Source organism: Oncorhynchus nerka, linkage group LG11 (assembly GCF_034236695.1).
Source record: "Oncorhynchus nerka isolate Pitt River linkage group LG11, Oner_Uvic_2.0, whole genome shotgun sequence".
NCBI lineage: Eukaryota > Metazoa > Chordata > Actinopteri > Salmoniformes > Salmonidae > Oncorhynchus > Oncorhynchus nerka.
Window position 1 is genome coordinate 61,386,470 of NC_088406.1, and position 6,632 is coordinate 61,393,101.

Below are 6,632 nucleotides of genomic sequence, written 5' to 3' on the forward strand. Positions count from 1 at the left end.
CCTTGTTACTGGTTTATTTCCAATATATTTTATATAAAACACAAAAAAAATCTAGCTAAATGTTTATCAAATCCATATAAACAATTGCTTGATTTAAGCGAATTGGAGTCAATTTAGCCCTGGTCATGGACCACAGTCCCACTGCACTGCAGCCTGATCTGAGTAAAAGCTTGCTCCCCGTTTTGCACCTAGGGGCCAATTACAGGAAAGGACCCAGGGTACAAACATTCAGTGAGCTCTGGCTGCGTGGCCCTTACACAGCTTTATCGACTCCGTTTACTTGGAGAGCCACAGAAGTATAAAACGTGTAGCCATTGGCGCTTTAGAGACAAAGATGGGTGAAGCTAATGCCTCATTGGGAAAGAGAAGAGTAAATGAAAGGTGGCCAATTGGGATGTCACAAAGGGGGTGAAGGAGTAACTCAGCAAGAGTTGATGTGGGTATTTTTCTTCCTCTTTCAAGAATTTACTTATCCCCAAATCCCTTCCCCTGCTTACTGATAACAACAAGAGCGGGCCTTAGAGCTGAGAGAGAGAGAGTGTTGACTCAAATATTATATCTAGTTAATGTGGGATATAAAAGGATAAGGAGACCCCCCTACACTTTGCCCATGCGGTCAAGAAAAGGGCCGGGTTAAAATGTTTAAAATTATAAACTGTAAAAACAAAAAATGTATATTGAAGCAAAAGTGTCGCTAAATTATTTCTAAAAGTTAAACCCTGAACATGTACCTAATTTTAAGTTATCTTTTACCCCTTGGAGCAAAAAAACAACAACAACAACCTAACAAATACATGGTGAGGTGGCCGAGTGGTTAAGGTGATGGATTGCCAATCTATTGTGCTCTGCACGCATGGGTTTGAATCCCATCCTTGTCGGTGGAAGACATTTTAATGTAGGTGTTGTAGCTAAATTACTAAGTGTAAATGGCAAATAATGGTATCTCTCTACTACCTACTCTCCCTCAGGAGGCTGAAAAAAAAATGCTGCTTGGCCACTAAGTCCCTCACAAAAGTCTACAGATGCACCACTGAGCGCATTCTGTCAGGCTGTATAACAGCCTGCATTGCCAGCAACCGCAGTGCTCCCCAAAGGGGGGTGCGTTCCAACGCATCACCAGGTGCACACTGCCCGCCCGCCAGGAAATCTCCAGGACCTGGTTTCACAGGAAGGCCAAGAAGATCATCAAGGACTTCAACCACCTGAAGCACAGCCTGTTCACCCTGCTAGGATCTAGAACAGTGATTTCAAACCTTTTTCGGTTACTGTACCACCAACTGAATTTTTCTCCAACAGGAGTACCCCTAAAGTACCCCCTCATGTGCATTTTACCAGTAAGTGTATGGTCTCATGAGTCTTCTCAAGTACCCCATGTAGATAGGCCCAGTACCCTTGGTTGGGAACCACTGATCTAAAAGACGAAGCCAATACAAGTGCATCAAAGCTGGGACCAAGAGACTGAGAAACAGCTTATATCTACAGGCCATCTGACTGTTAAACATTAATCACTAGCTAGCCTCCGCCCGGTACCCTGCCCTGAACCTTAGACACTGCACTCTACCCTGCGCGTTAGACTGCTGCCCTATGTACATAGTCATTGAACACTTGTCACTTTAATACTGTATTATTGTCATGGCTCATCCTATATATTTTTTTCATACAAAAACATATAAAACATAAAAATACAAAAAAAACACTGAAAACAAGGCAGGGAAGGAGTTCAATAAAGCATTGGATATCAAATGAATACATGATTGACAAGATTGGATATGATTAAGCTAGAGTTTGATGATATGAGAGTGCAAGAGACAGACAGAAATAGAGAAAACCAAGATAGTATCAGAGAATGAAACAGAGAGTAAGAGAGATATGTTAGGTTGAATAAGGCAGCCTATAGTTACCCTACAAATGATTGACTGGAATGAATCAAATCAACATAATAGTGATGACATACTGTATGAATAACTTCTGAATCACAGATGTCTGTGTTCATGATGTGATGCTGCATAAAGCAAGCTCAGCCCTGTTAGTAGATCTATTGTCCAATTGTAATTGTTCTCTTTTTCTGTGTAAAGGGCCTAGGGTGACCACATTTCAAATATTAAAATGTAGGAGAACAGGATGATTTTGCTGGACATTCACAGGACAGTCTCACCTACATGACATTTTCTGAGGAGGCAGCACCGACAGATGTAGCCTATTGAATCTCATTATACACTGAACAAAAATATAAAACCCAACATGCAACCATTTCAAGGATTTTACTGAGTTACAGTTCATATAAGGAAATCAGTCAATTGAAATTAATTAATTAACCCCTAATCTATGGATATACAGATATGCATATGTTGGTCACAGCTACCATAAAAACAAAGGGGCGTGGATCAGTAAACCATTCCATATTTGGTGTGACCACCATTTGCCTCATGCAGCGCAACACATCTCCTTCGCATAGATGGGTGGTGACATGCTCAATGGGTGGTGACATGTCTGGTGAGTATGCAGTCCATGGAAGAACTGGGGCGTTTTCAGCTTCCAGGTATTGTGTAAAGATCCTTATGACATGGGGTCGTGCATTATCATGCTGACATAGGAAGTGATGGTAGAGGATGAATGGCATGGCAATGGGCCTCAGGATCCCATCCCATCATGCATTCAAATTACCATCGATAAAATGCAATTGTGTTCATTGTCCGTAGCTTATGCCTGCCCATACCATAACCCCACCGCCACCATGGGACACTCTGTTCACATCAGCAAACTGCTCGCCCACACGACGCCATACACAATGTCTGCCATCTGCCCGGTACAGTTGAAACCTGGATTCATCCCCGAAGAGCACACTTCTCCAGTTCGCCAGTAGCATTCGAAGTTAAGCATTTGCCCACTGAAGTCGGTTACGACACGCCGAACCCTGGTGAGAGGACGACGAGCACGCTCATGAGCTTCCCTGAGATGGTTTCTGACATTTTGTGCAGAAATTATTTGGTGGCTGGTCTCAGACATTCCCGGAGGTGAAGAAGCTAGATGTGGAGGTCCTGGGCTGGCGTGGTTACATGTGGTCTGCCAAATTCTCTAAAACGATGTTGGGGGAGACTTATGGTAGAGAAATTAACATTACATTCTCTGGGCAACAGCTCTGGTGGACATTCCTGCAGTCAGCATGCCAATTGCACTGTGGTGTTGTGTGACAAAACTGCACATTTTAGAGTGGCCATTTATTGTCCCTTACCTGTGTAATGGTCATGCTGTTTAATTAGCTTCTTGATATGCCACACCTGTCAGGTGGATGGGTTATCTTGGCAAAGCATAAATGCACACTAACAGGGATGTAAACAAATTTGTGCACAAAATTTGAGCGAAATAAGCTTTTTGTGTGTATGGAACATTTCTGGGATATTTTACATGTTGTGTTTACATTTTTGTTCAGTGTATAATATGCATCCTCCAATTGCAACGTCTGCCTATTCCTATACATATTCTCTTAAGAACAATATAAAGCCTTCCTATATTTTGTTTCATTCTGCCTAGTGGCACGTGCGAGTTTTGGCCACATGAGAAAACAATTGTGACTATTCAGCTAACCATCCTAAAATCTCATTAGAAATTAGGTGATGTATTTGTGTAACAGTAACTTTTTATACAGTATTATTATATTTGTTTCTGTTATGTAGCACACCCATCTTTTAATATTGTGGGGTGGTTTTGTGCTCTATGGAACACTAGTCAGATTGAATAAGGTAATACAAATCTGTGGGAAGATCATTGGAGAAAGCCAGGAACCCCTCAGGGACATCTATATAAAACAAGTGATGAAAAAGGGGATAAAAATATCCTTGGGCATTACACACACACTCAGGCATTGTGGCCCTTCCTCCCGCTAACCGCAACCAATCAATCATGTCCCACATTAAATCAACAAATTCAAACACCACTTATTTAGAAAAATCATTGATTTGTCCTATATAGACCTTCCAACCTGTCTCTTGGAATCACGTTGCGCTTATGATAAGATATATATATATATATATGGTGTGGTAGGCCTAATGGGGACATTAAATACCTCTCCATTGTTGAGATCTGATATTCTGCAGTGCGTGCCAATATGTCTGGCTACTGAACTCTCATCTCCCTGACCTTGGCCAGCTGACCTGATTGGTTGCCATGTTGCTTGGCAACTATTATTCTGATGCCAGACATATTTAGCAAATCAGCTGCAGGCAATTATCTGGTTTGTATCGATTAGGCTACTTTGACCCGTCTCCACCAGTAGATGCTGTATATCTGTGCTGTGCCCTTCACCTCAGGACTTCTCCCATCCAAGGACTTCCACATGTGGACACCTTTTGTCCTACAAACTCTGGACTCCTTAGTGTTTGTGTTTCACTGTCCATGTAAGTGGACTTTGTGGAGCCAGAGTGCCTTTATTACTTCAAGTTATATTCGCCTACATATTGTATATTCCTGTTCCCTATAGGTAACAATCCATTTATTACATTGTCACTAGCCAACTATACCTAACTGTCAGCCAGTATAACTTGGTTAGTATTTCACCTGTATGTAATATGCCATGTTACATCACATGTTTTGTACCCTTTTGGTTTAGTTATAATAAGTAGGTCTACTTTGGTTGTTGTCTAATTAGTAACACCAAATATGTTATGCGGTAACACCCTTGCCATTGAGGCCTAAAATGGCCGCAGCCGCCATGTACCACATCCAATACGGCTGCCGCTTCTAGTTGTTTGCAAAGGAAAAATGCCCCTCACTCAGTAGTGTTAGTCATTAATCCCCATTAATTGAAATAGGCCTACCTTGGACATTGACGTGACAAACAGATATATACCCTTCAAAGTAATTACCTAGATTATAATGGTCTACATTAACTATTATTTAGATATATGCTATAAAAAAATGCTATCAAAATTGGTTTTATCAAGTAAAAAACTTGACGTGAGAAATGCATAGAGATTAAAATTATGTTTGATATGCCTTGGAGTATAAAGACCGTACTGGTTGCACTTCAGGAAAAAAATCGCGTGGGTTATATTGCATGCAATTACTGAAATCCGCAAAAGATGCGACTCCGGTGGGACTCGAACCCACAACCTTTGAATCACTCCTCAAGTGCTTGACTAGAAGTCCAATGCGCTATCCATTGCGCCACGGAGCCACCTGTTGATAGCATACGGACTAGCTAATATAAGGTTGCGGTGTCCCGAAATACCTTACATAATAACGTCACAATGGTCGCGTCATATGTGAAGGAAGACAAGTTTATTATTATTCATTTTTTTGTGAAGACAGAAGTGTAGATGTCAAATGCTGTTTTTGTGTACATACACTAAACAACTCAGTTCCACAAAAAAAGAGGAGTGCATTGTAAGTGAATAAAGTATAATCTACATTAGCCCAGATAATTTTGCTGTGGTATGCATTGAGTAACACTAATGTAATTTGCTGGTGGCTTCTGGCCGAGATCTAAAACAGTTTAAGTTTAGCTTGCCACGGACGAGTTTAGCAGTGAATGGAACAGAAAGGGACAGCTATTTCGCATTGTCAATAGGGAAAGAATCACATGTTGTTTAGTGAAATAAGCGAATATATGGCGCTAGCTGACATTGTAACTATAAGAACAGCTGATCCTGAGACGAGGTTAGCGTTTTAGAAATTTGTTAAAATAACATACGTGACTAGCTGAAGCCAGAGCCCGGATAGCTCAGTCGGTAGAGCATCAGACTTTTAATCTGAGGGTCCAGGGTTCAAGTCCCTGTTCGGGCGATGTTTTTAATATTTTTACCTGCTAAATATTGCTGGACAATCTTACATTTCATTAGCTAGCTAGGCGGCTGAACGAAATGTTGCACTCAAAGGCACATTGAAGACCCCGCCCAAGTTGTATTCTGTGTTTACACTAATTTGTTAAATTCACAAGGTTCGTTTCTTATATTTGAAAATAAAAGAGAACCGCACACTCTAGGAGCTCAGATGCAAAAATGTAATTACCAAAGTTTCTAAATTAAAGATCCAGACAGCCTCTCGTTTTAACAATGGAGAGAAACAGTCTATTTCTTGCCTAACATCATTATTTGGAAACGGTATATTGATGATATTTTTGTTCTATGGAGAGGTGATGCAAAACTGCTCCAGGCTTTTCTTAACTCCTGTTCTGATCATTTGAGATTTACTATGCAATCTGATACACGTCAAAACAGCTTTCTTGATCTTCTGATCTTGTGTGAAGATAATGTTCTATACACTGATTTTTACAGGAAGCCAAATGATTTGATTTGATCGTAACAGTTTGTTGAGGGCTGATAGTTGTCACCCACTTCCCTTGAAAAATAGTTTGCCCTACAGCCAATTGTCGAATCAAAAGAATTTCGACAGAAATATGGCTGAGACGCAAAGAAAGTTCAAGGAGAGGGGCTACAAAAATGATCAGATTAATATTGCCATTGAAAAAATTCCAAACAAAACGAGACGACCTTTTTCAAGGTCAGTCTCGCAAAAAGACGCATTCTTGTGTTCTAACTACCCGCTATTCAAAGCGTTCTGAACAATTAAGGGAATTGTTCACAAACATTGGCACATTCTAAAATCCGATGATAGTCTCGGTAATGGGTTTTCGA

The 6,632-nt window shown here is 40.7% G+C and overlaps 2 non-coding genes across 2 annotated transcripts; one reads left to right on the forward strand and one right to left on the reverse strand.

Moving 5' to 3' along the window:
• Positions 1–5,081: 5,081 nt before the first annotated feature.
• Positions 5,082–5,173, reverse strand: trnar-ucu (transfer RNA arginine (anticodon UCU)). Its single transcript is given in 2 exon segments — positions 5,082–5,117; positions 5,137–5,173. It is a non-coding gene; the product is annotated as a tRNA-Arg (tRNA).
• Positions 5,174–5,708: 535 nt separating this feature from the next.
• Positions 5,709–5,781, forward strand: trnak-uuu (transfer RNA lysine (anticodon UUU)). The gene has a single exon. It is a non-coding gene; the product is annotated as a tRNA-Lys (tRNA).
• Positions 5,782–6,632: the final 851 nt, after the last annotated feature.